A 17,352-nucleotide genomic window follows, 5' to 3' on the forward strand; every position below is an offset into this window, starting at 1 on the left:
TTTTCTGTGTTTTCCCCTGGATTGGATTGAAAGTTTAATCGAGTTTACGTAGTTTATCATTTTATACCTAGTATCTACCATAATGCTGATACATGGTAAGCAATCAGTAAACATTTATAGAAATGGATCCTGAAAATGGAGTGTCATGTAATTTTTGTCTTCTTAACATAATAGTGACTTAAATCAATATTCCTTATGACAAATGTTTCACCTATGGTATTAGAGCTATCCTAAGTTTGAATACTTGATCTACCTTAGAAGGAAATTTATAGCTTAAGTGTATCTATTAGAAAGAAGAGAATGCTAACATTAATGATTTAAGCTTCCACTCATCATTGGAGGTATAAACTGTCCTGTACTTCCAAGCTTGTAGGCATGCCAAGCAAAGATATACGGGAGATCAGCTCCCCTGCATCTTTTAAGTCTTTAAATATAGCACCTAAAGATGTCATTGCTTACCTTCCAGTATGGTTTATTACCTTGGCTTAGGAGGGGGTAGTAGTTTTAGAAGCTGCCAGTTGTTTTTTCCCTGTATGAGAGTTTTCACACCATAGGTCAAGGAGCCAATGTTGGGTTTGTGCCAATTACCAAGTATGAGTATAATTAATTATATATTTGATGACCAGGACAATGATCACCACATGGGTCCATAGACCCAGAGGATTCTGTTTTATTATCTGGTCTCCTTATTCTGCCACTCTAACAGTGGGTATCAATGCCAACTGGAGCCCTATTTCTAATAGTCTTCTCAAAATACAGTTACCCACACACTACTATATATAAAATAGATAACAAATAGGAATCTACTGTATAGCACAGGGAACTCTACTCAATACTCTGTAATGACCTATATGGAAAAAGAATCTAAAAAAGAGTGAATATATGTATATGTATAACTGATTCACTTTGCTGTACAGCAGAAACTAATACAACATAGTAAATCAAATATAATCCAATAAAAATTAATTTTAAAAAGTACAGTTATGCAAGTAAATGACTGTAGAAACCCTGGAGAAGATCTGTGAGGAACATAACTCTACACTTGCTATGGTATTAATGTGTCCTCCCTCAAAGAGATGCAGCCTCTCTTTCAGTCAATAGCTTCTGGGTCTGAAAAATGGCGCAGGTGTAGAAGTCATTTAAGGAATCACAACATTTCATTGTGACAACTTCCTTCAGCATTCAGATAATTTATCCTGATTCTACAGATAGATGATTACCCTTCCTAGCTGCTTATTTTGCTCATAGGAATACTATATTTTATTATCCACATCTCTCTATAGTTCAGGCACCCATGCCACCTCCATCTTTGTCACTCATTAGGATAATTGCAGCCACAATTATGATTATTATTATTATTGTCTTATGATTATTAAATGCCATGATTATTAGGTCATCCTTTGGCTATTGTTGTCTTTCTTCCTATTATTCCCTTTACTATTAGTGAGCTCAGATCTCCATTGGCCTCTTCTACCATTAGCCTCAGCCTATACAGCAGAGTCACCACAGAGCTTCTCACTAGTGCATTCCTTATTGCTTTGGTAGACTGTATCCTCTAAGCTGAAAAAGAAAATCTAGTGGGATCTGGAGGAGCTGTGCTCCCAGCTTCTGCCCTGTGCCAACAAGGTGAGCTAGTAAGTGAGCAGCACATGTCTGAGCTGCAACGTGCCTTGTCCTAGAGCAACCTTCAGAGCATAGAATAACTGGTATTTCATGTCTGCCTTTCAAATCTCATGCAAATTTCTCTTGAAGCTCATCTTGACCTGGAATGATACAAAGAAAAAAATTCTGGGAAACATGGTTCCAGCTTAGCTAACTTGACACACTACAGAGTCACAGCACCTTCCATTGCCTGAGTCAAAATGTCTTATTAAAAGGAATTCTAATTTTTGGTAACATATAGGTTGAAAACAATATCCAGCACAATGGTTGGTATAACTGTGTTATCTTATCTTTAGAACTGTTGTTTCCACCACCACCCTTTTATTTATTAAAAAAAGTTTATCTTTTCTCCTCTTTTAACCAGAAATTTTATTGTTGATTTCATCAGTGATTACTGGAAGAGCATAGGTAAAAGCTTCCTTATTGTATCTTCATTATCAGATGACACACCCACTACCTCTGCAGTTTCTATTACCTGATGAAATATAAATATAATGTTTAAGTAAAATATGCGTATTCATATGTCTTTTATGTCTTTAAAAATAAAAAGAATCACATTTGGTCAGATGACTTTCTGAAGTCAGGGTGCAACCTCCTGCCATTCCTCTTAGGTCTACTTTGAAGGTGGCTTGTTTTCATAGTTAACCCCACTGAAAAAAAACTCAGAATGTAGAAGAAGATAATTGGTAATTTGGTATTCATTTGTTTGTGTAATTCTACATTTAAGGGGTGACTTTCTTCAATTTATCAGGGAAGCTATTTTAGTACTTTTGTACATATGGTTCTTTGGCGGCATTTTCATTATTTCTAACAAATAATATGCAATGAATCATAAGATGCTGCAAATGTGTTTCATTGTCCTGTGTAATAGGAGAAAACAAGGAATATGACAAACGGCAAGAACTATGACTGAGATATGGAATTTCTTACCATTTTTCTCTCTTCTTTCAATCACTCTCTCTCCCTCCTTTCTCTGATAAATACAAATATTCTGTTAATAACTTAAATAACTTATATATGTAAAATCTTCATTGAGATATTATATATATTAAAACTGCTGCTAATTAATTAAGTTTTAAATATTAAACATAAACATTTTAGCCCTTTAAATTTATTTATTTTTTTTAACATCTTTATTGGGGTATAATTGCTTTACAATGATGTGTTAGTTTCTGCTAACAAAGTGAATCAGTTATACATATACATGTGTTCCCATATCTCTTCCCTCTTGCGTCTCCCTCCCTCCCACCCTCCCTATCCCACCCCTCCAGGCAGTCACAAAGCACCAAGCCGATATCCCTGTGCCATGCGTCTGCTTCCCACTAGCTATCTACCTTACATTTGTTAGTGTGTACATGTCCATGACTCTCTCTCGCCCTGTCACAGCTCACCCATCCCCCTCCCTATATTCTCAAGTCCGTTCTCCAGTAGGTCTGTGTCTTTATTCCTGTCTTACCCCTAGGTCCTTCATGACATTTTTTTTCTTCTTAAATTCCATATATATGTGTTAGCATATGGTATTTGTCTTTTTCTTTCTGACTTAACTCATTCTGTATGACAGAATCTAGGTCTATCCACCTCATAACAAATAGCTCAATTTCGTTTCTTTTTATGGCTGAGTAATATTCCACTGTATATATGTGCCACATCTTCTTTATCCATTCATCCGATGATGGGCACTTAGGTTGTTTCCATCTCCGGGCTATTGTAAATAGAGCTGCAATGAACATTTTGGTACATGACTCTTTTTGGATTTTGGTTTTCTCAGGGTATATGCCCAGTAGTGGGATTGCTGGGTCATATGGTAGTTCTATTTGTAGTTTTTTAAGGAACCTCCATACTGTTCTCCATAGTGGCTGAACCAATTCACATTCCCACCAGCAGTGCAAGAGTGTCCCCTTTTCTCCACACCCTCTCCAGCATTTATTGTTTCTAGATTTTTTGATGATGGCCATTCTGACTGGTGTGAGATGATATCTCATTGTAGTTTTGATTTGCATTTCTCTAATGATTAATGATGCTGAGCATTCTTTCATGTGTTTGTGGCAGTCTGTATATCTTCTTTGGAGAAATGTCTATTTAGGTCTTCTGCCCATTTTTGGACTGGGTTGCTTGTTTTTTTGTTATTGAGCTGCATGAGCTGCTTGTAAATTTTGGAGATTAATCCTTTGTCAGTTGCTTCATTTGCAAATATTTTCTCCCACTCTGAGGGCTGTCTTTTGGTCTTGTTTATGGTTTCCTTTGCTGTGCAAAAGCTTTGAAGTTTCATTAGGTCCCATTTGTTTATTTTTGTTTTTATTTCCATTACTCTAGGAGGTGGGTCAGAAAGGATCTTGCTGTGATTTATGTCATAGAGTATTCTGCCTATGTTTTCCTCTAAGAATTTGATAGTTTCTTGTCTTACATTTAGGTCTTTAATACAGTTTGAGCTTATTTTTGTGTATGGTGTTAGGGAGTGATCTAATCTCATACTTTTACATGTATCTGTCCATTTTTCCCAGCACCACTTATTGAAGAGGCTGTCCTTTCTCCACTGTACATTCCTGCCACCTTTATCAAAGATAATGTGTCCATATGTGCGTGGGTTTATCTCTGGGCTTTCTATCCTGTTCCCTTGATCTATCTTTCTGTTTTTGTGCCAGTACCATACTGTCTTGATTACTGTTGCTTTGTAGTATAGTCTGAAGTCAGGGAGCCTGATTCCTCCAGCTCCGTTTTTCATTCTCAAGATTGCTTTGGCTATTCGGGGTCTTTTGTGTTTCCATAAAAATTGCGAAATTTTTTGTTCTAGTTCTGTGAAAAATGCCAGTGGTAGTTTGATAGGGATTGCATTGAAGCTATAGATTGCTTTGGGTAGTAGAATCATTTTCACAATGTTGATTCTTCCAATCCAAGAACATGGTATATCTCTCCATCTATATGTATCATCTTTAATTTCTTTCATCAGTGTCTTATAATTTTCTGCATACAGGTCTTTTGTCTCTTTAGGTAGGTTTATTCCTAGATATTTTGTTCTTTTTGTTGCAGTGGTAAATGGGAGTGTTTTCTTGATTTCACTTTCAGATTTCTCATCATTAGTATACAGGTATGCCAGAGACTTCTGTGCATTAATTTTGTGTCCTGCTACTTTACCAAATTCATTGATTAGCTCTAGTAGTTTTCTGGTAGCATCTTTAGGATTCTCTATGTATAGTATCATGTCATCTGCAAACAGTGACAGCTTTACTTCTTCTTTTCCGATTTGGATTCCTTTTATTTCCTTTTCTTCTCTGATTGCTGTGGCTAAAACTTCCAAAACTATGTTGAATAAGAGTGGTGAGAGTGGGCAACCTTGTCTTGTTCCTGATCTTAGTGGAAATGCTTTCAGTTTTTCACCATTGAGGATGATGTTTGCTGTGGGCTTGTCATATATGGCCTTTATTATGTTGAGGAAAGTTCCCTCTATGCCTACTTTCTGGAGGGTTTTTATCATAAATGGGTGTTGAATTTTGTCGAAAGCTTTCTCTACATCTATTGAGATGATCATATGGTTTTTCTCCTTCAATTTGTTAATATGGTTTATCACATTGATAGATTTGCGTATATTGAAGAATCCTTGCATTCCTGGAATAAACCCCACTTGATCATGGTGTATGATCCTTTTAATGTGCTGCTGGATTCTGTTTGCTAGTATTTTGTTGAGGATTTTTGCATCTATGTTCATCAGTGATATTGGCCTGTAGTTTTCTTTCTTTGTGACATCCTTGTCTGGTTTTGGTATCAAGGTGATGGTGGCCTCGTAGAAGGAATTTGGGAGTGTTCCTCCCTCTGCTATATTTTGGAAGAGTTCGAGAAGGATAGGTGTTAGCTCTTCTCTAAACGTTTGATAGAATTCACCTGTGAAGCCATCTGGTCCTGGGCTTTTGTTTGTTGGATGATTTTTAATCACAGTTTCAATTTCAGTGCTTGTGATTGGTCTGTTCATATTTTCTGTTTCTTCCTGATTAAGTCTTGGCAGGTTGTGCATTTCTAAGAATTTGTCCATTTCTTCCAGATTGTCCATTTTATTGGCATAGAGTTGCTTGTAGTAATCTCTCATGATTTTTTTTATTTCTGCAGTGTCAGTTGTTATTTCTCCTTTCTCATTTCTAATTCTATTGATTTGAGTCTTCTCCCTTTTTTTCTTGATGAGTCTGGCTAGTGGTTTATCTATTTTGTTTATCTTCTCAAAGAACCAGTTTTTAATTTTATTGATCTTTGCTATTGTTTCCTTCATTTCTTTTTCATTTATTTCTGATCTGATTTTTATGATTTCTTTCCTTCTGCTAGCTTTGGGTTTTTTTTTGTTCTTCTTTCTCTAATTGCTTGAGGTGCAAGTTTAGGTTGTTTATTCGAGATGTTTCCTGCTTCTTAAGGTGGGCTTGTATTGTTATAAACTTCCCCCTTAGAACTGCTTTTGCTTCATCCCATAGATTTTGGGTCGTTGTGTCTCCATTGTCGTTTGTTTCTAGGTATTTTTTTATTTCCTCTTTGATTTCTTCAGTGATCACTTCATTATTAAGTAGTGTATCATTTAGCCTCCATGTGTTTGTATTTTTTACAGATCCTTTCCTGTAATTGATATCTAGTCTCATGGCGTTGTGGTAGGAAAAGATACTTGATACAATTTCAATTTTCTTAAATTTACCAAGGCTTGATTTGTGACCCAAGATATGATCTATCTTGGAGAATGTTCCATGAACCCTTGAGAAAAATGTGTATTCTGTTGTTTTTGGATGGAGTGTCCTATAAATATCAATTAAGTCCATCTTGTTTAATGTATCATTTAAAGCTTGTGTTTCCTTATTTATTTTCATTTTGGATGATCTGTCCATTGGTGAAAGTGGGGTGTTAAAATCCCCTACTATGAATGTGTTACTGTCGATTTCCCCTTTTATGGCTGTTAGTAATTGCCTTATGTATTGAGGTGCTCCTATGTTGGGTGCATAAATATTTACAATTGTTATATCTTCTTCTTGGATCGATCCCTTGATCATTATGTAGTGTCCTTCTTTGTCTCTTCTAATAGTCCTTATTTTAAAGTCTATTTTGTCTGATATGAGAATTGCTACTCCAGCTTTCTTTTGGTTTCCATTTGCATGGCATATCTTTTTCCATCCCCTTACTTTCAGTCTGTATGTGTCTCTAGGTCTGAAGTGGGCCTCTTGTAGACAGCATATATAAGGGTCTTGTTTTTGTATCCATTCAGCCAATCTGTGTCTTTTGGTGGGAGCATTTAGTCCATTTACATTTAAGGTAATTATCGATATGTATGTTCCTATTCTCATTTTCTAAATTGTTTTGGGTTAGTTATTATAGGTCTTTTCCTTCTCTTGTGTTTCTTGTCTAGAGAAGTTCCTTTAGCATTTGTTGTAAAGCTGGTTTGGTGGTGCTGAACTCGCTCAGCTTTTGCTTGTCTGTAAAGGTTTTAATTTCTCCATCAAATCTGAATGAGATCCTTGCTGGGTAGAGTAGTCTTGGTTGCAGGTTTTTCTCCTTCATCACTTTCAGTATGTCCTGCCACTCCCTTCTGGTTTGCAGAGTTTCTTCTGGGAGATCAGCTGTTAACCTTATGGGGATTCCCTTGTGTGTTATTTGCTGTTTTTCCCTTGCTGCTTTTAATATGCTCTCTTTGTATTTAATTTTTGATGGTTTGATTAATATGTGTCTTGGCGTATTTCTCCTTGGATTTATCCTGTATGGGACCCTCTGTGCTTCCTGGACTTGATTAACTATTTCCTTTCCCATATTAGGGAAGTTTTCAACTATAATCTCTTCAAATATTTTCTCAGTCTCTTTCTTTTTCTCTTCTTCTTCTGGAACCCCTATAATTCTAATGTTGGTGTGTTTAATGTTGTCCCAGAGGTCTCTGAGACTGTCCTCAGTTCTTTTCATTCTTTTTTCTTTATCTGCTCTGCAGTAGTTTTTTCCACTGTTTTATCTTCCAGGTCACTTATCCATTCTTCTGCCTCAGTTATTCTGCTATTGATCCCATCTAGAGTACTTTTAATTTCATTTATTTTGTTGTTCATCGTTGCTTGTTTCATCTTTATTTCTTCTAGGTCCTCGTTAACTGTTTCTTGTATTTTGTCCATTCTATTTCCAAGATTTAAGATCATCCTTACTATCACTATTCTGAATTCTTTTTCAGGTAGACTGCCTATTTCCTCTTCATTTGTTAGGTCTGGTGCATTGTTATCTTGCTCCTTTATCTGCTGTGTGTTTTTCTGTCTTCTCATTTTGTTTATCTTACTGTGTTTGGGGTCTCCTTTTTGCAGGCTGCAGGTTCCTAGTTCCCGATGTTTTTGATGTCTGTCTCCAGTGGCTAAGGTTGTTTCAGTGGGTTGTGTAGGCTTCCTGGTGGAGGGGACTAGTGCCTGTGTTGTGCTGGATGAGGCTGGATCTTGTCTCTCTAGTGGGCAGGTTCACGTCTGGTGGTGTGTTTTGGGGTGTCTGTGGCCTTATTATGATTTTAGGCAGCCTCTCTGCTAATGGGTGGGGTTGTGTTCCTGTTTTGCTAGTTGTTTGGCATAGGTTGTCCAGCACTGTAGCTTGCTGGTCGTTGAGTGAAGCTTGGTGCTGGTGTTAAGATGGAGGTCTCTAGGAGATTTTCGCCGTTTGATATGATGTGGAGCTGGGAGGTCTCTTGTTGACCAGTGTCCTGAAGTTGGCTTTCCTACCTCAGAGGCAGAGCCCTGACTCCTGGCTGGAGCACCAAGAGCCTTTCATCCACGCGGCTCAGAATAAAAGGGAGAAAAAGTAGAGAGAATTAGTAGGAGTGTGAAGAAAGAAAGAAGGAAAGGAGGGAAGGAAGGGAGGAAGAAAGGAAGGAAGGAAGGAAGGAAGAAAGAAAGAAAGAAAGAAAGAAAGAAGCAAAGAAGGAAAGAAGGCAAGAAGGAAAGAAAGGAGGGAGGGAGGGAAGGAGGAAGGAAGGAGGGAAAGAAGGAAAAAAGTCAGAAAGAAAGAAGATACAGTAAAATAAAATAAAGAATAATGAAGTTATTGAATTAAAAAATACTTATTTAGAAAAAGAAAAAAAAAGGGATGGATAGAACCTTAGGACAAATGTTTTAAGCAAAGCTATACAGACAAAATCTTACACAGAAGCATACACATACACCCTCACGAAAAGAGGTAAAGGGGAATAAAATCATAAATCTTGCTCTCAGAGACCACCTCCTCAATTTGGGATGATTTGCTGTCTAAAGGAGGGAAGGAAGGAAGGAAAGAAAGAAAGAAAGAAAGAACGAAGGTAAAGTATAATAAAGTTATTAAAATTAATTATTAAGAAAAAAATTTAAAAAAAAAACATGGATGGATAGAAGCCTAGGACAAATGGTGGAAGCAAAATTATACAGAGAAGATCTCACACAGAAGCATACACATACACATTCACAAAAAGAGGAAAAGGGGAAAAAATCATAGATCTTGCTCTCGAAGCCCACCTCCTCAATTTGGGATGATTCATTGTCTATTCAGGTATTCCACAGATGCAGGGTACATCAAGTTGATTGTGGAGCTTTAATCCACTGCTTCTGAGGATGCTGGGAGAGATTTCCCTTTCTCTTCTTTGTTCTCACAGCTCACAGGGGCTCAGATTTGGATTTGGCCCTGCCTCTGCGTGTAGGTCACTGGAGGGTGTCTGTTTTTTGCTCAGACAGGACGGGGTTAAAGGAGCTGCTGATTCAGGGGCTCTGGCGCACTCAGGCCGGGGGGAAGGGTGGGGCACTGCGTGCGGGGCGGGCCAGCGGCGGCAGAGGCCAGCGTGACGTTGCACCAGCCTGAGGCCCGCCATGCGTTCTCCCGGGGAAGTTGTCCCTGGATCCCGGGAACCTGGCAGTGGCGGGCTGCACAGGCTCCGCGGAAGAGGGGTGTGGATAATGACCTGTGCTTGCACACAGGCCCCTTGGTGGCGGCAGCAGCAGGCTTAGCGTCTCCCACCCGTCTCTGGGGTTCGTGCTTTTAGCCGCGGCTCGTGCGCGTCTCTGCAGTTCCTTTAAGCAGCGCTCTTAAACCCCTCTTCTCGTGCACCAGGAAACAAAGAGGGAAGAAAAAAGTCTCTTGCCTCTTCGGCAGGTGCAGACTTTTCCCCGGACTCCCTCCCGGCTAGCCGTGGTGCACTAACCCCTTCAGGCTGTGTTCAAGCCGCCAACCCCAGTGCGCTCCGACCGAAAGGCTCAGCTCGCAGCCCCGCCCGCCCCGGCGGGTGAGCAGACAAGCCTCTCGGGCTGGTGAGTGCCAGTCGGCACCGATCCTCTGTGCGGGAATCTCCCCGCTTTGCCCTCCGCACCCGTTGCTGTGCTCTCCTCCGCGGCTGCGAAGCTCCCCCCTCCGCCTCCTGCAGTCTCCGCCTGCGAAGGGGCTTCCTAGTGTGTGGAAACTTTTCCTCCTTCACAGCTCCCTCCCACTGGTGCAGGTGCCATCCCTATTCTTTTGTCTCTGTTTTTTCTTTTTTCTTTTGCCCTACCCAGGTACGTGGGGAGTTTCTTGCCTTTTGGGAGGTCTGAGGTCTTCTGCCAGCCTTCAGTGGGTGTTCTGTAGGAGTTGTTCCACGTGTAGATGTATTTCTGGTGTATGTGTGGGGAGGAAGGTGATCTCCGCGTCTTACTCTTCCGCCATCTTCAAGGTCCAGCCAGCCCTTTAAATTTAAATCCTTAAGCCAATGAATTGAGAGTGAGTGTGGGAGTAATTAATTTAAAATTTTTTCTTTTAGATGAAAAAATAATGGACCAGAAGAAATTCTTAGGAGATGAATTTAATTAACTTGGCTCTTGCCAGGCAGTTCCTTTCTATTTCCTTGTAAATGACCTCAGCTTGATAGGATTGGACCACCTGTTCTTTGTCTGTTATAGGGCCTAACTTCAGCTTATTAAACCAATCAGGTTGCATTGCTATGAGTCCCAGGTTTCATTCCTGCAAATGTTCCTGTCCTTGTGCCAGCTGGTCCCTGATTTCCTAAACTTTCTGCTATAGAAGTCCTGTTGACAAGTCGTGGCCATTTCATCCATTCAGCTGCCCTACCTGGATGACTTTACTTCAGTTTGGTACCTTCTGTCATACTTAAAATCGACAAGGAATAGTCAGTGAAGTTTTGCTGCATGTAGTCTTGGCATCCACTTATATCATTAGGATGCCTTCAGCTCCAATTAACAGAAACCAGAAAAAACACAAACGTGTTTTCTCATAAGGGGAAGTCCAGGGGTAGAGCAGAATCTAGGGTTACTCAATTGATCAGTTCCAAGTTTCTTTCATTCCTCTTCTTTGCCCTCTTTGGCAGAGGCTTTTCTTCAGGCTGGTATAAAGCTGTTGGTAGGCATCACTTTCGGACAAATCCATATCCCAAAGGTGAGAGAATTGTTTCTTGTTTGGTTCACTCTAAAGAAAGAGGAAATATTTTTTTCCCCAAGGCATTTCCCATCCCCTGCCCTTCCACTAGATTTCCCCTAATATGTTATTGGCCAGTAGTGTATTCCACCCTACACTAATCATTGCAAGGAAAATGCTATGATCAAGCCCCCCTTGAGTGGGGGATGGAGTCTCCTTCTGACCTACATGGTGATGTGGGGAGGGTGGATACCTTAAGAACATTTGGGTTTTATTAAGAAGGAAGAAGAGAGAATGGATGCTGCATAGGCAACCAGTAGTGCCTGCCATGTCACTATGCATCACTTTCTTATTCATGGAACAAGCCAGGGCTGTGGAGTCAGGCAGATCTGGGTTCAAGTCCTGAGTAAATCTTGGATAGACAAGTGACCTTGATCAAATTACTTAACTTTTATGAGGTTCAGGGCTTTTTTTCATCTTTACTGTAGATATAAGTATAACTATGTTTTAGGGTTATTGAAATTGTTAAATAAGAATAGCTACAACAACTGTAAAACAAAAAGGGTTTACAGAATTCTGGCCTTTGTAAGTTCTCAGTTTAGTTTTTACTCTTCTACTTGCTTAAACCTATAAACTCCCCATCGTGAGCAAAATCACTTCAAATTCTACAAATTTTATTAATTGCTTGGCTGGCAAAGATTTTGCTTGAGAAACAGTAGCAAAGCTCTTCCAATTCTATTATATAGCATGGCATTTTGTTTCCTTTCTACTGAGCATGGAAGTGTTTACTGTGTTGGAGAATTAGCAAAATTTTTATTTATAAAATGAAATGTTAATATTTATATAACCTGTCTAGCACAAAGACAGTGCCATGTATTTCTGACTTGGGAAACTGTAAATTATGCAGAAGGGTGACAGTCAGATACACTAGACATAAAATGTGTGCCAATTTGTCACAAAACCTAAAAAAGATAGGTAGAGACCAATTCCACCACCATGAAGTCTCATCTGAGCTAGTTTCAAATAGTGTTTTGAATTAAATTTAGACTTAGGCCAATAATACCCAAATTGGAATTGAGTGGTAGCCATGCAATAAAATCCCATTCTAATTTCAAATTGAAAATAAATTTGATGGTGCTCTTTAAAATATTTGAATTCATTCTTATGAGCTAAGGTTCTTTAGATGAAAGGATATGTGACAAGTTATGAAGGTAGATTTCAGCCAGGAAACCCAAGTTTAAGAGCTGTATAACTTGTGTTGGTGAGCTGACTAACTATTCACTTAAACCCTTCTAGTAAACGTATCTTGATAGTAATACATCCCATCCTTTCTCAGGCTATGATTTTTACTTTTTCACTCTAGGGTAGCCAAACGCAGAAAAAAAAATCTGACTTTCTACTTTTCCTGCTTGGGAATGTGAGAGTCTCAAGACTCAAGAGAAATTATTTTCCTTAAGGGCTCCTGTGTGGGGGAGCAGCTTATCTGAGCTCTAGCTGGTCCTTGACAACTACCTCCTCACTGCCTGTGATAAAAAGCCATGTTCTCAAGGCCTTGCATGTCCTCCCGCCTTGGCCTTACAAGCTGTGATTAGAACCTCCACTCTTGTCTGATTTCTCCAGCTTTTGCACCTGAATTTCTATCTCGGGTTCTCTTAATGATCATCCCAATTCAATCTCAGATCTCAGGTACTGCCTTAACTTTGAGCTGGAGTGCAAAGATACCGCTTCACCATGCTCCACCAGATTGCCCAGAGGACAGCCCTAAAACCATGACCTAGCTCCATTGCCTATTATTTATTTTTAGTTGAAGTATAATTGATCTACAACACTACATTAGTTCCAAGTGCACAACATAATGATTTGATATTTCTGTACATTACAAAATGATCACACTGATAAGTCTAGTCACCACCTGCCACCATACAAACTTATTAAAATATTATTGACTATACTTTCCATGCTGAATATTTCATCCCCATGACCCACTTATTTTGTAACTCGAAGTTTGTACTTCTTAATGTCTCTCAAATTAATGTTTTTGTTTTCTTCAGATAAATACCCAGAGGTGGAATTTCTGGACTGTATGGAAATTCTACTTTTAATTTTTTGAGAAACCTTTATAGTATTTTCTATAGTGACTATACCAATTCACATCACCACCAACAGTGAGCAAGGATTTCATTTTCTCCACATCCTCACCAACACTGGTTATTTGTTGTCTTTTTGATAACAACCATCCTGACATGTGTAAGGTGATATCTCAATATGGTTGGTTTTGATTTGCATTTCCCTGATGATTGGTGATGTTGAGCATCTTTTCATGTGCCTGTTGGCCATATGTATGTCTTCTTTGGAAAAATGTCTATTCAGGTCCTCTGCCCATTGTTTAATTATTATTATTATTTTTTACCAGTTCATACTTTTACTCAATTTCATATTGATGTATTTAACAATATTTTTGGCTTCTTGTGTTAGGGTAGTATCAGTTAGCTTTCTTTTGAGGGAGTGGTCTTAAATATTTAAGCATGACTATTTGTGTATTTATATTCTCTTTTTTATTTTTCTTCTTATTAATTTTTCTTATTGAAGTGTAGTTGATTAACAATATCATACGAGTTTCAGGTGTACAGCATAGTGATTCAGTATTTTTGCAGATTACACTCCATTATAGGTTATTACAAGATAATGATTATAATTCCCTGTGTTATACAGTATATCTTTGTTGCTTATCTATTTTGTACATAGGAGTTTGTATCTGTTAATCTCATACCCTTAGTTTGTCCCTCTCCCCTTCCCACTCCTCTTTGGTAACCACAAGTTTGTTTTCTATATCTGTGAGTCTGTTTGTGTTTTTCATATGCATTAATTTGTATTACTTTTAAGATTCCAAATATAAGTGATATCATACAATATTTGTCTGAGTTATTTCATTAAGCATAATATTCTTTAGGTCTATTTGATGCAAATGGTAGAATTTCATTCTTTTGTATGGCTGAGTAATATCCCATTGTATATATATACCATATCTTCTTAATCTATTCATCTGCTGGTGAACACTTGGGTTGCTTCCATGTCTTAGCTAGTGTAAATAGTGCTGCTATGAACATTGGGCTGCGTATATCTTTTTGCACTTTTGGATTGGAAGAATTAATATTGTTATGGCCGTACTATTGAAAGCAACCTAGATTTAATACAATCCCTATCAAATTACCCAGACAATTTTAACAGAACTAGAACAAATAATCTTAAAATTTGTATGAAAACAAAAAAGACCCAGAATTGCCAAAGCAATCCTGAGGAAAAAGAACAAAGTTATGGGTATAATCCTTACAGATTTCAGACAATACTACAAAGCTACAGTAATCAAAACAGCATGATATTGGCATAGAAACAGACATATGGATCAATGGAGCAGAATAGAGAGCCCAGAAATAAACCCACACACCTACAGTCCGTTAATCTTCAACAAAGGAGTCAAGAACATTCAATGGAAAAGACAGTTTTCAGCAAGTGATGTTGGGAAAGCTGGACAGCTGCATGTAAAACAATGAATTTAGAACACTCCCTCACACCATACACAAAAATAAACTCAAAATGGCTTAAAGAATTTAATATAAGACATGACAACATAAAACTCCTAAAAGAGAACATAGGCAAAATATTCTCTGAGATAAATCATACCAATGTTTTCTTATTTTCTTAGGTCAGTTTCCCAAGGCAAAAGAAGTAAAAGCAAAAATAAACAAATGGAACCTAATCCAACTTACAAGCATTTGTACATCAAAAGAAACCATCAATGAAATGAAAAGATAACCTATGACTGGGAGAAGATATTTGCAACTGAACAACGAATAAGGGCTTAATTTCCAAAATATACAACAAACAGCTCACACAGCTTAATATCAAAACAACCCAAATAACCCAATCAAAAAATGGGCAGAAAAGGGGAACCTTCAAGGTGATAGAGGAGTAAGATGTGGTGATCATCTTCCTCCCTACAAATACATCAAAAATACATCTACATGTGGAACAACTCCTACAGAACACCTACTGAATGCTGGCAGAAGACCTCAGACTTCCAAAAAGGCAAGAAAATCTCCACATAACTGGGTAGGGCAAAAGAAAAAGAAGAGAGACAAAGGAATAGGGTAGGGCCCTGCACTTCTGGGAAGGAGCTGTGACTGAGGAAAAGTTTCCACACACTAGGAAGCCCCTTCACTGGTGGGGATGGGAGGCAGATTCATATTCTCAGAGGAGAGTGCAGCAACAGAAGTATGGAGGGCAAAGCAGAGACAATCCCACACAGAGGAGTGGTGCCAACAAGCACTCCTCATCCTGAGACACTTATCTGTATGCTGGGGCTGGTGGGGGCTGGGTGCTGACATTCAGGCTTCAAAGGTCAGACCCCAGGAAGAGGACTGGGGTTGGCTGCATGAAGACAGCCTGAGGGGGCTAGTGTGCAAGAACTGAGGGAGTCTGGGAAGTAGCCTGGGCCCACCAGAGAGGCAAGGGATCATTGTAGTGAGGTGCACGAGGCCCTCCATAGGATCTTCTTGCTCCATGCTCTCACAGATGACAGGGTACCACCTACATGAGCTCCAGGGGCAGGAGTGAGCCACGGTTGTTATCTGTGATGCCAGAGATGGGTGCAATGGCTACCACTGCCACTGCTGCCACCAAGGGTCCAGTGAGCAAGTGCAGATCACTGTCCACACCTTCCTGGGAGCCTGAGCAGCCTGTAACTGCTGAGAGTCCTGCTATCCAGGGCCAACTTCCCTGGGAGAGCACACGGTGTACCTCAGGCTGTTGAAACTTCCTGATGGCCTCTGCTGCCACCAGCACTCCCCACGCATCCCAACTGTGACAGCTGTATCTCTCCGTCTACCTGGACTGAGTGAGCAAGTGAGCCCTAATCAGCCACTAATTTTGCCCCCAATTGCTTGGGCTTGGAACAGATGCCTGAAGGTGGCCCACATGCAGAGTCAGGGCCAAAATCAAAGCTGAACTTCAGGGGCAGTGGGAAAAAAGAAAAGAAAGGGAATCTCTCAGAGCAGCCACAGGAGCAGCAAATTAAATCCCTGCAATCAGCTTGGTAAACGCTGCATCTGTGGAATGTCTGAATAGACAATGAGTATCCCCACAATTGAGGCTGTGGACTTTGGGGGCAAGTACACATAGGAATAAGGCCAGATCAGAGTCTAAGCTGGCCCCACAGTGCCAGCTAGGTCAAGAGACCTACCTAGAAGTATTGGAGGACTTCATGTGTAGGCAGGGATTGGCTTTGGCTCACTGTGGGGGCAGGGACACTGACAGCTGAGACCACAGGAAAATATTATTATTACTATTATTGTTTTCATTTTGTTCTGTTTTTTTTTATTATTCTTTTAACTTTTATTTTTTATTTACTTTTTCTTTTTTATGATTTTATTTTACTATAGTTTTTATTTTATGTTTTCTACTTTACTTTTTTGTTGTTTGGGGTTTTTTCCTTTTGTTTTAATCTTTCTTTTGTTTATACTTTTTTAAAAATCATTTTTGTGTGTTTGTTTTATGCTTTTTTTGTCTTTTTAGTTGGTTTTCTGATTTTGATTTGTCTTTGGTTTTTTTGTTCATGTTAGTTTTTAGATTTAGTGTTTGTTTTCATTTTGGAGTTCATTTATTTGTTTGGTTGAACTCTTCTTTTATGTTTTCTCTTTTTTTTCTTTTTCTGTTTGTGTGTGTGTTTCTTTGTTTGTTCTCGTCTATTTGGTTTTGCTTTTACCATTTCTCTAGGGCTTTTGTTTAACTCTTCTTTTTTTTTTCTTTTCTTCCATGCCGTGTGGCTTGCAGGGTCTTGGGGCTCAGAGAGGGGTCGGGCCTGAGCCCCTGAGGTGGAAAAGCCCAGTCCAGGACATTGTACCACCAGAGGACTCCCAGACTCTGTGAATATTAATCAGTGAGAGCTCTCCCATAGATCTCCATCTCAACCCTAAGGCCTGGCTCCACCCACTGGCCAGCAAGATCCACTGATGGATGCCTCATGCCAAAAAACTAGCAAGACAGGAGCACAACCTCACTCATTAGAAGACATGCTGTCTAAAGTCATACTAAGCTCACAGACACCCTAAAACACATAACTGGATGCAGACCCTGCCCATCAGAGGGACAGGTCCAGCTCCACCCACTGGAATGCAGGCACCAGTCCATCCCACCAGGAAGATTACACAAGTAACTGGACCAATCTCACTCACTGGGGGCAGACACCAAAAGCAAGAGGAACTATGACCCTGCAGCCTGTGGAAAGGAGACCCCAAACATAGTAAGTTAAACAAAATGAACAGACAGTGAAATATGCTGCAGATGAAGAAG

Source organism: Phocoena sinus, chromosome 8, assembly GCF_008692025.1.
Source record: "Phocoena sinus isolate mPhoSin1 chromosome 8, mPhoSin1.pri, whole genome shotgun sequence".
NCBI classification, from domain to species: Eukaryota; Metazoa; Chordata; class Mammalia; order Artiodactyla; family Phocoenidae; genus Phocoena; species Phocoena sinus.